This window comes from Macaca nemestrina, chromosome 19 (genome assembly GCF_043159975.1).
Source record: "Macaca nemestrina isolate mMacNem1 chromosome 19, mMacNem.hap1, whole genome shotgun sequence".
In the NCBI taxonomy this organism is placed as follows: domain Eukaryota; kingdom Metazoa; phylum Chordata; class Mammalia; order Primates; family Cercopithecidae; genus Macaca; species Macaca nemestrina.
The window spans coordinates 39,991,691-40,008,091 of record NC_092143.1 but is presented as its reverse complement, the minus strand read 5'-3'; the positions used below and the strand labels follow the sequence as shown (position 1 = coordinate 40,008,091).

The window sequence follows — 16,401 nt, the reverse complement described above, 5'->3', positions numbered from 1 at the left end:
CCTCCCCTTCCCATCCCTTCCCTATTTCCTCTCCACAACCCCCCTTTCTATTTCTTCCTTAGCACTTTCTTTCTTTTTGGCACTATAAGGTGCTGCTCCAGGCTCATCTTCTGTGTTTCCTTCACCAGTCCTAGAACAGGCAATTTCTTCAAGGATCCCTGGTTCTTTTTATTGTAGAATGATATAAGGAACCAAGATCTGAGCACTAGGTGTGCTACAAAGGTGTTGCTTCTTTTAGGCTTTCTTAGCTGACAGCGGAAAGAATTATATGTATATGTGCTAACCTGTGTACACACACCAATTTACAAATATTTGTACATTTAACTATATTAAGCTGAAAATGAGCAATTTTTTTTTTTTTTTTTTTTTTGAGACAGAGTCTCTGTTTTCAGGTTGGAGTGCAGTGGCATGATCTGGGCTCACTGCAACTTCCTCATCCTGGGCTCCAGTGATCCTCCCACCTCAACCTCCCAAGTAGCTAGGACTACAAGTGTGCACCACCACACCCAACTACTTCCCATGTTTTTTGTAGAGATGAGGTTTCACTATGTTGCCAAGGCTGGTCTTGAACTCGGGCTTAAGCAATCCTCCTGCCTTGGACTCCCTAAATGCTAGGATTATAGGCATGGAAGCCCCCACACCCAGCAGAATTAATTCTAACGTCTTTAACTCTAATCTATCACCATATGAGTCATTCTAGCCTCCTCCACTTGCCTGTAACCTCCATAGGAAAGACTTTATCAGTTTGGATACAGTGCTTGTGTACAGATTCTTTAGCCTTTAGTCTTATGGTCTCTGCTAATTTCCAAAGTTGCTTAAATCAGCACCTTTTCTCCATATCTCCTTCAGTGAGGTTGTTTCATATTCTTGGAACACAGTTGATTGTCTCTATTCTGCATTCCATCCTGTAATTCCCTGACTTCATTAATGCTTTTTAAAAATTGTCTTCATCCATTTATACACTTTCTAAACTATAGTTTCTTGGCCTTTTTAGGCACCAACACATATATGTGTAATACTTCTTTATCTAAAACGTCAAGTACAAAGCATGTTGCTCTTTGCATTAATCTGTGCTTTTACTTATAGACAAAATAATCCACTTTAGCTAGTTTGAAATATATTATTAATAATAATAACAACAGAAGCAACAACAACCATAATGTAACATTAATGTTTACCATGTGTCAGGATGCATTCTAAATGCTTTACCTATATTAACTCCTTTATACTGTATGAAAACCCTGTGCAACAGCTACCTATTTGCCCCACTTTTCATATAAGGAAACTGGCATAAAGGAGTGAGATAACTTGCCTGAGATCACGTAATTATTAAGCGGCAGAGCCAGGATTGGAGCCCAGGCTACTTTCCCTAGCTCCCAGAGTCACAAAAAGAACTAGAGGGACAATTCTAGGCTGATTTCCAGTAACAACTCCTGGAAACACCCTGAGGAACTGGCCACTGATCCCAGGACCCCACGGCCCTATCCATGATAGCAAGTGGCCTCTCCTGCTTCCCCCACTTCCAGTCACAGAAACATGTGGCCTCTGCCACCTGCCAGGCTGCAAAATGGAAACCCCATACCTGCCGTTTCCTCACTTCCAAATCATAGGCCCTTGCAGGTAGGTCTGGTTGAAAGAACCTAGATCACATGCCTGAACCTTAGTATCTCAAGAGACTTAGACTTGTACTGTTATAGTAGAACCATCATATTCTTAGTGCTGCTTCCGTGGGTGTTTTTGTAATTAGCTAAGCAACAGGAAAATAAAACATTGTGTTTTGGATTCTCATAACAATCCTAGTTCTAGATGAGGAAACCGAGGCACACAGAGTAAGATGACTTTTCCAAGGTCACACAGCTAATAAATGGATAAGTCAAGTTTTGAACCTGGTAGTCTATTGTAAAAAATTAAGCTCTTAACCACTCAGCAATATTGCAAACTATTTTTCTAGATGGTGAGGTAATGCAAAATGATGCATGGACAAGAGATTTTGCATTTTTTTTCTGTTGTTTTTTTTCTGGTAGCTTAGCTACTTCAGCTGAGTGCTGTCTCCCAAATTCATAAGCCCACAGACACCACCTCCCAGGCTGGGTACCACCACAGCCCTGGGTACTGCACCTCACAAGCTTGAGAACGTGAAAAATGTATTTAAGGACAGAAAGATCTTGGCGGCTTCTTGGTTACAGAACTGCTTCTATAGCTCTGGCCTCCTACTATGAAGCAACTTAAAACATTCAAGGTGCTTTAAAGTTATAAAATGTTATCATCACTAGCAATAATTTTGGAGGGGCAGGGATAGTGTCTCCTTATTACTTTTGACTTCCCTATAGTGCCCACACATTTGCAACTAGTAGGCCCTCAATCACTCCTTGATACAAGAGGGAATAAAGAAAAAAAATTATGAACTCCCTTCAAGGGCTGCAGCGTGCTGCAGGCTATAGTTTGCCTGAGCCCTGCCCTCTCCTCACAAATCTTGAGTTTGCATCCTGGGAGAATGGGTGAGGCTACTGCAGAATCAATAGTTGGAGAAGACAGTGAAGTCTCATGAGATTTGCTCTCTCTCATTCCCTGTACGAGGCTTAGAATTCAGCTAGGAGTAAGAGGTTATTCATTTGTCCCTATGTGAATGAATCACTTTTGTGGCCAGCCTCACCTTATTTAGTTGACGTTCATCTCACGCTCCTCCTCACTGTCTTCTTCCCATTAGCTGCTGCGTGTGTGGGGAATACCAGGCAACCTTCACAGTGATCCCAGTGAAGTGCAATCAAGAAGGGAACTATGCTGGCTACAGAAATCACAAACAACATTAAGTATTCAAATATCAATGAGTTTTGGATTATTTGTGCCACTGCATACCCAATTTTCCCTCTCCTGCATGAATAACCTACAAGACATTTAACGCCCCAGGGAGGGGTTGAGGATGGTCTGTTTAGTGGACTCCAATTCAAAGCACATTTTATAGGACCACTCCTTCCAACTGAGGCAACTCTCTCCTCCTTTTATATTTCAACCTCCTCCACCCCTTTCTAACTCTAGGGAAGAGAGTTTTCCAGAGGGTCGAAAGGGTGATATACTCTCACTTTAAGGCCAGGTCTAGATTAGGACTTCTACAGACCCTATGTACACTCTCTGGTTGATTCTATTATTTCTCTGAAGTATGTACTCTCTCCTTCTCTATCATGCCCTCTATACATGCCCTCTCATGGCCCTGGGACTTGTAGTCCTCCTGAGGGAGCAGCTTACATCCCTCTTTACTTGGCCATGTGACAGGCTTTGGTCAAAGGGATGTGAGCAGAAGTGTCATCTGCCTTGTGTGAGCAGATGCTTTAAGAGGCCCCATGGGTTCCATGAATTCTCCCGCTCTGTTTCCTCTTCCACAAGTATGCCAAGTCCCAAATATAGGCTGCTTCTTCAGCCTGGGTCTTAGAGAGAGAAAACATGGGGAACAGGGCTGGGAAGAACCACCACAAATGGCTTGCAGCTGCCAACAATTAAAATTCATGAGCAATAAATGCTAGTTATTATAAGCCACTGGAATTTGGGGGTTCTTACTGCAGTAAAACTGACTGATATTCTCATGTATAATTCAAACTAAGAACTTCCTAAAGGTTAGGGATGCCCAATAAATTGTAATTTTCTCTCCCAACCACAATGATTACTTCAATGATTTATTGGAACTCACTGAACATCAATTTATTTATAACATTTGTTTCCTCATTTTGTTATGGCCACCTGCTGTGTGTGTGTGGGGGGGGGGGGGGTGCTCCAAACATGAGCTCTGTCTCCCTCTTCGGTAATCTTGAAGAAACCATGCTTAAATGGACAAAAGTAACACTTCCCAGTAAGTCAGGATACCCAGTGGCTTACGTATTAATCAGCTTTGTGTGATTTTCAGCAAGTAATAAAACCTGACTGTTACTCAAATGATTCATTTTTTAAAAGTAGCAGCTTAGACCAAATAACTTCAGGTTGGATTCAGCTATAAAATTTATAAGGTCTGGGGGGGACTAATAAATAATGCCCCATTTCCCTACCCATGTTTGGAATCTATTGTAAAAGAGCCACACTCAGGAATTATAGATGATGGAGATCAAAATAGGTTTTATTGTGATAAAAGCTCTACTGGAGGCCATGGCTCAGCATGCAGCCAAAGGAGCCGCTAACCCTCCTCTGAATTTATCTTTCCTCCCCAAACTGTGTGCCTTCTCTTGCCATAAGGCTGGTGCAGAAGAGACTGTGCACTGCCTGCAGATGCCCACAGCCAAGCACGGAAGGGGATGAGCCCAGGGATCTCACCCTCTGGTCCCAAACTTTCCAATCAATTGTCACTCTTTCTACCCTCTGTTGGGGAAAATGGGTTAATGTAGATAGAGGTAGGGCTGTTACTCCTCACTTGGAAAGATGCATCCTGGGGAAAGGAAGTTCCCCCTAAGAGAATTCTATAAATCTGTAATTTGAAAGCAGGTTCAGAACACAGTGGAAAGAATGCGTGGCAGACAGACCTATACTCAAACCTGGGTTCATCACAGCCTTCTGTAAATTCAGGCAGGTCAACTCACCTCTCTAGGCCTCAGTTTTCCCCTCTGAAAAATATGGATAACAAGAATACTAGCATTGCCCAGCAGATAAGATTGTTCTGTGAATCTAATGAGACAATATGTGTGAAAAAGTTTTGAAAATGATGCACTGTATAAGATAAGGTTAAAGTGAAAAGGATATACTATCAAGTCATGGAAATTAGTGACTGTATAGCTACAATTTCTAGCCACAATTTTAGCTTTACTAAGAAAAGCAAGTCAGAGGATGGAGGCAGTTTTCTGAATGCTATGGACACACAGCCCAACATCCTTTTCACCCTACCATCATACTGATAGTTCCTGAGTCACACCTGGAAGCCAAGGACTCCAGTCCCAACAAAAATTCTATTTTGTTCAGGCTTCCAGGGCAGCCGAACATTGAGTCCACTACTGTTCCCTTGTGTTACGTTGTTTTTCTCCCCTTGGACCGAGATGGGCAGTTTCTGTCCTTTTTGGGTGCTCTCTTTCTTCTCAGTAAAGTGAGTGGGGGTAACAGGCTAGAATGCTCTGCCAGGGGAGAGCCAGGAGTGGGGGAGTCAGGATCAGGAGACCCATGAGCTCCCCTAGGCTCTGCCTTCGCTCAGCTTTCCACACTGCTTTTGGCATTGCCATAAATTTAGCATTTTCCAAAGTGTATTTCTCAGATTGCTAGTTCCCCAAGACACCCAAACTCAAAAAGTTTCTGTGGTTAAATTTGTTTAGGAAAGGCACCAAGTATAATTCCCCCTCTTTGAGAGTTTCAATGTCCATTAACACACCAAAGGCTCTTAAAAGTCCTATAAATCCTCTAGCAAATAAAAGTTGTTTATTATTTGCTGCTGTTTAACCAAGAACTTGTAAAATATATTTGGCACTGAAACACTTATTTTCAAGAAGCACTACTGACATCCAGGTTTCACGTGGTGACTGAATCTGACTTTCAAAAATCCCACTCGCACTTCACCTCCATGAAAAAGGTCTGGGGAGAGTTTTCAACCTTGGTTGTGCACTAGAGCCATCTGGGAAGCTTCTAAAACACCCAATGTTTAGACTTCCCCCAAACCAATTCAATAAGCATCTCTGGGGTTGGGTCCCAGGCATCAGTACTAGGTAAAGTTCCTTGAGTTCCAGGGTAAGACCAAGGTGGAGAACCACTGGATTAGAGAAAAACACTTTGGTGATAACTTTCATTGCCATTGCCTGCCAAGGTCAGGTGAGTTAGCCTTTCACATAATAAGGCCATGCTTACTGTTTCACAAGAAATAGGAAAAATGTAAAATGCTCATAGTGACTAAGTGAAAATGCCTACTGAAGGAAACTAATAATTGCAAACATTTACATGGCACATAAACATATATCCCAAATACTTTTCATATATTATTGAGGTGATGTCATTTGTCTGGGGAAATACCCAAGGTTTGTTGTCTCAAGCCAAGGAAATCAAAGACATGGACACACAAGCAATGGGTTTAGGAGCAGAGATTTAATAGGCAAAAGAAAGAGAAAGGAGAATAGCTCTCTCTCTTGCAGAGAGAGAGGGCATCCAAGTGGGACTTCTGGTCCACAGTCCGCAGTCCATGGTCCATGGTCCACAATGGAGTGCGAAGGGTGGGAGGAAGTGGGGAGAGATTTGGGGTTTATAGACTGGCTTGAGGAGGCGGTGTCTGATTTACATAGGGCCTAAAGATTGGTTGGAGCAGGTGTGATGTTTACATAGTGTGTGAAGAAGCTGGCCATCCCACCCTAATCTTTTTATTATGCAAATAGGTTTTCTACCTGGCTAGCGCCATGTTGTCTGCTCCTTACTGCACACGTGGTTGACAAGGAAAAGGGAAGATGGAGCTGCCATGCTGAACTTGCCTAGCCCCCAAGTAGCCTTCTCCTATTGGCACAGCTGCCAGCATTCATCCATGCAAGCTTCTAGCTTGCTTCTCTATGCTTGTGGCTTGGTTTTTTAGGTTGCTTTTTGTTAGAAAAGAAATGATTTGGGGCTGCTTTTCATTGAAGGGAGAACCTTACTAAGGACTTCCTTACCCTATCTGCCTAAATAATTTCTTTTTGACTCCTACATCATTATCACACTTCCACATGTAATAACATAATTCTCTTGACAGTCCTTAAGGGGCAAGCATTTTTAATAACCATTTTACAGGTGAGAAAACTGAAGCGTGGAGTTAGGGGTTCAACTACTTAATGAAGAGCCAGCCAACTTAATAAGTGAGAAAGCTGGGATTTGAACTGAGTGGTCTTGCTCCCAAATCTCTAACCAACCTTATTGTGGAGTCCTGATAAGGTAAGTAAGCAACAATGAGGAAAAAGTTCCAGGTGAAGGAGAACAATTGTCCTGAGAGTTAGCATGATGGTTACTATTGAGCGTCAACTTGATTGGATTGAGAGATGCAAAGTACTGGGTGTGTCTGTGAGGGTGTTGCCGAAGGAGACTAACATTTGAGTCAGTGGACTGGGAGAGGCAGACCCACGCTCAGTCTAGGTGGGCACCATCTAAACAGCTGCCCATGTGACTAGAATAAAGCAGGCAGATGACTATGGAAGAGCAGATTTGCTTCGTCTTCTGGTCTTTATCTTTCTCTTGTGCTGGATGCTTCCTGCCATCAAACATCAGACTCCAAGTTCTTCAGCTTTTGGACCCTTGGACTTAACCAGTGGTTTGTCAGGGGCTCTCAGGCCTTTGGCCACAGACTGAAGGCTGCACTGTTGGCTTCCCTACTTCTGAGGTTTTGGGACTCGGACTGATCCACCACTGGATTCCTTGCTCCTCAACTTGCAGATAGCCTATCATGGGACTTTACCTTGTGATCGTATGACTCACTTCTCCTTCATAAACTCCCTTTCATATACACATCTATCCTATTAGTTCTGTCCCTCTAGAGAACCCTGACTAATACAGATGGCTAATCGCAAACAACCTTTTGGCACAACTACTTTGCTCTGCAGGAAGCCCCAGCAGCATGACCTCGTTCTGCATGGAGCCCCCTCCAGCATAAGCCCATGAAACTTCCCTCCAGTCCTTGCTGTAAGGCTCTCCCCGGGGCCTGAAAGCTTAAGGAGATGAATAACTCTTCCCTTCTCAGGCCCAGTCCCAAAGCACAAGGCCACTTGCATTAGCAACATGCGCCAGCAAGATAGAAGCAGGAAGAGAGCCAGCTGGAAGATATGTATCCCTGAAGATCAAGAAAAAGGCCATCTGGGTACAATGTAGCAGTTACCTCAGACGAGGACACTTCCCTTTTACAGGAGACTATAAAACCTTTGTCCTGTCCTCACTCAGGGCTGACACCATTTTAGGCCTTGGCCCACCAGGCACTCATTAAAACAGCATGTTGCTCCACACCGCCTCGTGTTGTCTGTTGCTGTGCTCTCGGGGTTCGAACCAATACAAGAACCTTACATCTGGTGCCAAAACCTGGGAGGGGCTCAGGTGTGTGTCCCCCGTGGACTTACCCCTCCACCCCAGAGAGCAGGCCACAGCAGCCGGACAAAGGAAGCTCCTCAGCCTCCAGTCACCTCTCTGTACATTCACAGTGGTCACTGATCTCGCCTACTGGTAAGTTTCCCCAGGAGCCCGGTTAACAGGGAAAAATCCGCATGGCCTCTCTTGGTTCTTCCAGTCTGAAAATCCAATGTTGGTCCAAGAAGGCTCTGGCATGTGCCAGGCACTCACTGAATCATCTGGTCTTAGGGGGATGCCTTTAGGCCATTTGATCACATTCAGGAATGAAAAGGCAGCAGTGATGATCGCTTCTTTTATCGTCTCCCTCCAGCCATCCTTTCCCCCTGTTCTCCCAAGCCTACCCTCCGTTATGGGAAACTCCCAGTCCTCCATTCCAAAAAACAGCCCTCTAGGCTGCCTCGTAAAAAACCTGCAAACCTTAGGCCTCAGGGAAGATATCCACCCTAAGCACCTTGTCTTTTTTTGCAATTCAGTCTGGCCACAATAAGAATTGGATAATGGGTTCAAATGGCCCGCAAATGGAACATTCAACTTTACAATTTTAATTGATTTGAGGGGGCGGAGCAAGATGGCCGAATAGGAACAGCTCCAGTCTCCAACTCCCAGCGCGAGCGACACAGAAGACCGGTGATTTCTGCATTTTCAACTGAGGTACTGGGTTCATCTCACTGGGGAGTGCCGGACGATCGGTGCTGGTCAGCTGCTGCAGCCCGACCAGCGAGAGCTGAAGCAGGGCGAGGCATTGCCTCACCTGGGAAGCGCAAGGGGGAAGGGAATCCCTTTTCCTAGCCAGGGGAACTGAGACACACAACACCTGGAAAATCGGGTAACTCCCACCCCAATACTGCGCTTTAAGCAAACAGGCACACCAGGAGATCATATCCCACGCCTGGCCGGGAGGGTCCCATACCCACGGAGCCTCCCTCATTGCTAGCACAGCAGTCTGTGATCTACTGGCAAGGCAGCAGCGAGGCTGGGGGAGGGGCGCCCGCCATTGCCGAGGCTTAAGTAGGTAAACATAGCCGCTGGGAAGCTCCAACCGGGTGGAGCTCACAGCAGCTCAAGGAAACCTGCCTGTCTCTGTAGACTCCACCTCTGGGGACAGGGCACAACTATACAACAACAAAAGCAGCAGAAAACTCTGCAGACGCAAACGACTCTGTCTGACAGCTTTGAAGAGAGCAGTGGATCTCCCAACACGGAGGTTGAGATCTGAGAAGGGACAGACTCCCTGCTCAAGTGGGTCCCTGACCCCTGAGCAGCCTAACTGGGAGACATCCCCCACTAGGGGCAGTCTGACACCCCACACCTCACAGGGTGGAGTACACCCCTGAGAGGAAGCTTCCAAAGCAAGAATCAGACAGGTACACTCGCTGTTCAGAAATATTCTATCTTCTGCAGCCTCTGCTGCTGATACCCAGGCAAACAGGGTCTGGAGTGGACCTCAAGCAATCTCCAACAGACCTACAGCTGAGGGTCCTGACTGTTAGAAGGAAAACTATCAAACAGGAAGGACACCTACACCAAAACCCCATCAGTACATCACCATCATCAAAGACCAGAGGCAGATAAAACCACAAAGATGGGGAAAAAGCAGGGCAGAAAAGCTGGAAATTCAAAAAATAAGAGCGCATCTCCCCCGGCAAAGGAGCGCAGCTCATCGCCAGCAACGGATCAAAGCTGGACGGAGAATGACTTTGACAAGATCAGAGAAGAAGGCTTCAGTCCATCAAATTTCTCAGAGCTAAAGGAGGAATTACGTACCCAGCGCAAAGAAACTAAAAATCTTGAAAAAAAAGTGGAAGAATTGATGGCTAGAGTAATTAATGCAGAGAAAGTCCTAAACGAAATGAAAGAGATGAAAACCATGACACGAGAAATACGTGACAAATGCACAAGCTTCAGTAACCGACTCGATCAACTGGAAGAAAGAGTATCAGCGATTGAGGATCAAATGAATGAAATGAAGCGAGAAGAGAAACCAAAAGAAAAAAGAAGAAAAAGAAATGAACAAAGCCTGCAAGAAGTATGGGATTATGTAAAAAGACCAAATCTACGTCTGATTGGGGTGCCTGAAAGTGAGGGGGAAAATGGAACCAAGTTGGAAAACACTCTTCAGGATATCATCCAGGAGAACTTCCCCAACCTAGTAGGGCAGGCCAACATTCAAATCCAGGAAATACAGAGAACGCCACAAAGATACTCCTCGAGAAGAGCAACTCCAAGACACATAATTGCCAGATTCACCAAAGTTGAAATGAAGGAAAAAATCTTAAGGGCAGCCAGAGAGAAAGGTCGGGTTACCCACAAAGGGAAGCCCATCAGACTAACAGCAGATCTCTCGGCAGAAACTCTACAAGCCAGAAGAGAGTGGGGGCCAATATTCAACATTCTTAAAGAAAAGAATTTTAAACCCAGAATTTCATATCCAGCCAAACTAAGTTTCATAAGTGAAGGAGAAATAAAATCCTTTACAGATAAGCAAATGCTTACAGATTTTGTCACCACTAGGCCTGCCTTACAAGAGATCCTGAAGGAAGCACTAAACATGGAAAGGAACAACCGGTACCAGCCATTGCAAAAACATGCCAAAATGTAAAGACCATCGAGGCTAGGAAGAAACTGCATCAACTAACAAGCAAAATAACCAGTTAATATCATAATGGCAGGATCAAGTTCACACATAACAATCTTAACCTTCAATGTAAATGGACTAAATGCTCCAATTAAAAGACACAGACTGGCAAACTGGATAAAGAGTCAAGACCCATCAGTCTGCTGTATTCAGGAGACCCATCTCACACGCAGAGACATACATAGGCTCAAAATAAAGGGATGGAGGAAGATTTACCAAGCAAATGGAGAACAAAAAAAAGCGGGGGTTGCAATACTAGTCTCTGATAAAACAGACTTTAAACCATCAAAGATCAAAAGAGACAAAGAAGGCCATTACACAATGGTAAAGGGATCAATTCAACAGGAAGAGCTAACTATCCTAAATATATATGCACCCAATACAGGAGCACCCAGATTCATAAAGCAAGTCCTTAGAGACTTACAAAGAGACTTAGACTCCCATACAATAATAATGGGAGACTTCAACACTCCACTGTCAACATTAGACAGATCAACGAGACAGAAAGTTAACAAGGATATCCAGGAATTGAACTCATCTCTGCAGCAAGCAGACCTAATAGACATCTACAGAACTCTCCACCCCAAATCAACAGAATATACATTCTTCTCAGCACCACATCGTACTTACTCCAAAATTGACCACGTAATTGGAAGTAAAGCACTCCTCAGCAAATGTACAAGAACAGAAATTATAACAAACTGTCTCTCAGACCACAGTGCAATCAAACTAGAACTCAGGACTAAGAAACTCAATCAAAACTGCTCAACTACATGGAAACTGAACAACCTGCTCCTGAATGACTACTGGGTACATAACGAAATGAAGGCAGAAATAAAGATGTTCTTTGAAACCAATGAGAACAAAGATACAACATACCAGAATCTCTGGGACACATTTAAAGCAGTGTGTAGAGGGAAATTTATAGCACTAAATGCCCACAAGAGAAAGCAGGAAAGATCTAAAATTGACACTCTAACATCACAATTAAAAGAGTTAGAGAAGCAAGAGCAAACACATTCGAAAGCTAGCAGAAGGCAAGAAATAACTAAGATCAGAGCAGAACTGAAGGAGATAGAGACACAAAAAACTCTCCAAAAAATCAATGAATCTAGGAGTTGGTTTTTTGAAAAGATCAACAAAATTGACAGACCACTAGCCAGACTAATAAAGAAGAAAAGAGAGAAGAATCAAATCTACGCAATTAAAAATGATAAAGGGGATATCACCACCGACCCCACAGAAATACAAACTACCATCAGAGAATATTATAAACACCTCTACGCAAATAAACTGGAAAATCTAGAAGAAATGGATAATTTCCTGGACACTTACACTCTTCCAAGACTAAACCAGGAAGAAGTTGAATCCCTGAATAGACCAATAGTAGGCTCTGAAATTGAGGCAATAATTAATAGCCTACCAACCAAAAAAAGTCCAGGACCAGATGGATTCACAGCTGAATTCTACCAGAGGTAAAAGGAGGAGTTGGTACCATTCCTTCTGAAACTATTCCAATCAATAGAAAAAGAGGGAATCCTCCCTAACTCATTTTATGAGGCCAACATCATTCTGATACCAAAGCCTGGCAGAGACACAACAAAAAAAGAGAATTTTAGACCAATATCCCTGATGAACATCGATGCAAAAATCCTCAATAAAATACTGGCAAACCGGATTCAGCAACACATCAAAAAGCTTATCCACCATGATCAAGTGGGCTTCATCCCTGGGATGCAAGGCTGGTTCAACATTCGCAAATCAATAAACATAATCCAGCATATAAACAGAACCAAAGACAAGAACCACATGATTATCTCAATAGATGCAGAAAAGGCTTTTGACAAAATTCAACAGCCCTTCATGCTAAAAACGCTCAAGAAATTCGGTATTGATGGAACGTACCTCAAAATAATAAGAGCTATCTATGACAAACCCACAGCCAATATCATACTGAATGGGCAAAAACTGGAAAAATTCCCTTTGAAAACTGGCACAAGACAGGGATGCCCTCTCTCACCACTCCTATTCAACATAGTGTTGGAAGTTCTGGCTAGGGCAATTAGGCAAGAGAAAGAAATCAAGGGTATTCAGTTAGGAAAAGAAGAAGTCAAATTGTCCCTGTTTGCAGATGACATGATTGTATATTTAGAAAACCCCATTGTCTCAGCCCAAAATCTCCTTAAGCTGATAAGCAATTTCAGCAAAGTCTCAGGATACAAAATTAATGTGCAAAAATCACAAGCATTCTTATACACCAGTAACAGACAAACAGAGAGCCAAATCAGGAATGAACTTCCATTCATAATTGCTTCAAAGAGAATAAAATACCTAGGAATCCAACTTACAAGGGATGTAAAGGACCTCTTCAAGGAGAACTACAAACCACTGCTCAGTGAAATAAAACAGGACACAAACAAATGGAAGAACATACCATGCTCATGGATAGGAAGAATCAATATCGTGAAAATGGCCGTACTGCCCAAGGTTATTTATAGATTCAATGCCATCCCCATCAAGCTACCAACGAGTTTCTTCACAGAATTGGAAAAAACTGCTTTAAAGTTCATATGGAACCAAAAAAGAGCCCGCATCTCCAAGACAATCCTAAGTCAAAAGAACAAAGCTGGAGGCATCACGCTACCTGACTTCAAACTATACTACAAAGCTACAGTAACCAAAACAGCATGGTACTGGTACCAAAACAGAGATATAGACCAATGGAACAGAACAGAGTCCTCAGAAATAATACCACACATCTACAGCCATCTGATCTTTGACAAACCTGAGAGAAACAAGAAATGGGGAAAGGATTCCCTATTTAATAAATGGTGCTGGGAAAATTGGCTAGCCGTAAGTAGAAAGCTGAAACTGGATCCTTTCCTTACTCCTTATACGAAAATTAATTCAAGATGGATTAGAGACTTAAATGTTAGACCTAATACCATAAAAATCCTAGAGGAAAACCTAGGTAGTACCATTCAGGACATAGGCATGGGCAAAGACTTCATGTCTAAAACACCAAAAGCAACAGCAGCAAAAGCCAAAATTGACAAATGGGATCTCATTAAACTAAAGAGCTTCTGCACAGCAAAAGAAACTACCATCAGAGTGAACAGGCAACCTACAGAATGGGAGAAAATTTTTGCAATCTACTCATCTGACAAAGGGCTAATATCCAGAACCTACAAAGAACTCAAACAAATTTACAAGAAAAAAACAAACAACCCCATCAAAAAGTGGGCAAAGGATATGAACAGACATTTCTCAAAAGAAGACATTCATACAGCCAACAGACACATGAAAAAATGCTCATCATCACTGGCCATCAGAGAAATGCAAATCAAAACCACATGAGATACCATCTCACACCAGTTAGAATGGCGATCATTAAAAAGTCAGGAAACAACAGGTGCTGGAGAGGATGTGGAGAAATAGGAACACTTTTACACTGTTGGTGGGATTGTAAACTAGTTCAACCATTATGCAAAACCGTATGGCGATTCCTCAAGGATCTAGAACTAGATGTACCATATGACCCAGCCATCCCATTACTGGGTATATACCCAAAGGATTATAAATTATGCTGCTATAAAGACACATGCACACGTATGTTTATTGCGGCACTATTCACAATAGCAAAGACTTGGAATCAACCCAAATGTCCATCAGTGACAGATTGGATTAAGAAAATGTGGCACATATACACCATGGAATACTATGCAGCCATAAAAAAGGATGAGTTTGTGTCCTTTGTAGGGACATGGATGCAGCTGGAAACCATCATTCTTAGCAAACTATCACAAGAACAGAAAACCAAACACCGCATGTTCTCACTCATAGGTGGGAACTGAACAATGAAATCACTTGGACTCAGGAAGGGGAACATCACACACCGGGGCCTATCATGGGGAGGGGGGAGGGGGGAGGGGGGAGGGGGGAGGGGGGAGGGATTGCATTGGGAGTTATACCTGATGTAAATGACGAGTTGATGGGTGCAGCACACCAACAAGGCACAAGTATACATATATAACAAACCTGCACGTTATGCACATGTACCCTACAACTTAAAGTATAATAATAATAATTAAAAAATAAATAAATAAATAAATAAATAAATAAATAATTAAAAAAAAAAACAATTTTAATTGATTTAAGCAATTACTGCCAAAGACTGAAGAAATGACGAGAAATTCCTTATGTCTAGGCCTTTTTGCACTCAGATCACAACCTCTGCAGTTCTTGCTCACCTGTTCAAATCCATCTCCTCCATTCTCACCACCCTGATTGCCTTTCTCCTCCCCACCCTACCTCTTTTTCCTCATTTGATTCAGTTGGCTGCTGTCCACCCCTCCCAGCCCCTACCTCTTCCTCTCAAAGTCTTCTTTAACCCCCCAAGCCTCCTCATTGTCTTCTCAGCCGCCATATTCCCAGACGCCAACTTCTCAGCCGCCACCTTCCCAGTCACCATTTTTCTAGCTATCTTCTGAGTCACCATCTTCCCAGTTACACTTCTTTTCCTACACCGTCCCCTCCTCAGGACAATTCTAGTATTGCCTGTTCCCATTCTCCTTCCTCACCGCCCTCTCCTGAAGACTGTAAGCCCATCCCGCCACCTTATGCCTCTATCTATCCTCCACTGCCTGTTAACTTAACTCCCTTTCTCCCTTCAAATCCTCAGCAGAAACCACTACTTTGAACCTTTGGTTCATCTCTCAGTCCACCCCCAATATTCAGTGCAAGCTTCAGAAGCTTGATGATAGCCCTCAAACCCCACAACAAGACCTTCTTAATTTAGTCTTCAAAGTCTTTAACAATTGTGATGAGAAAAGTAAAAGGCAAAAAGCAGGTAGAGTTTCAAATGCTTGCCTCTGCCATCAGGGGCCCTGCAGGCCCACGGGGCTACAGCTTCACGCGGAAGCCTCCTAACAATCCACCTCCACCTGACGCCTGTTTCAAGTGCGGCAATGAAGGCCACTGGTCCAGACAATGCCCAAATCCAGGTAATCCCACCAGGCCATGCCCCGTCTGCAGAGGAGCCCACTGGAAGTTGGACTATAAGCAGCCCTCTTACTACCACAAGGACCACCCCCATCCCTTCTTAAGTTGTCCAAACCCCCCTACTTGGATCTCATCGGCCTTACCACTGAAGACTGATGGTGCCCTGGGATGGACGCCCTAGCAATTACCATCTCTTCATCCAAGCCAAGGGTAACCCTGATGGTGGCAGGTAGGCCAGTATGTTTTTTAAAAATTAGTATTAGGGCAACCTACTCTGTTTTACCTAATTTTTCAGGACCCAGCCAGTCCTCCCAAGTCTCTGTTGTGGGAATTAATGGATAAGTCTCCAAACCTCAAGGCACCTCTCCACTTTTCTGCTTCCTGTGCACTTTTTCCTTCACTCACTCTTTCTTAGTCCTGCCCTCATGCCCAACCCCGCTCCTAGGCAGAGATATCCTTTCAAAACTCTACACTACTCCACTTCCACATTCCCCATAGTACCCAACACATCCACCCAGACCCCTCTAGTACTTCTAGCTTTCTTCTACTCCTTCACCCTCCCACTGTAAAACATGCAACTTTTCCTTATCCCCCATCCATAGTTAACCCCGCTGTTTAGGATACTTCCACACCCTCAGTCGCAGAACACCACACCCCTGTCTGCATTATCCTTAAAAAGCCCACCCAGTTCCTATCACCGAAGCAGTATCCCATCTCCCAAGCAGCCTAAAGTCTAT

The 16,401-nt window shown here is 43.6% G+C and overlaps 1 pseudogene; it reads left to right on the top strand.

The window, feature by feature from the left end:
• The first annotated feature begins 7,894 nt into the window (after window positions 1–7,894).
• LOC139360015 (transcription factor NF-E4-like) lies at window positions 7,895–15,878 on the top strand (annotated as a pseudogene).
• The last annotated feature ends 523 nt before the right edge of the window (window positions 15,879–16,401 follow it).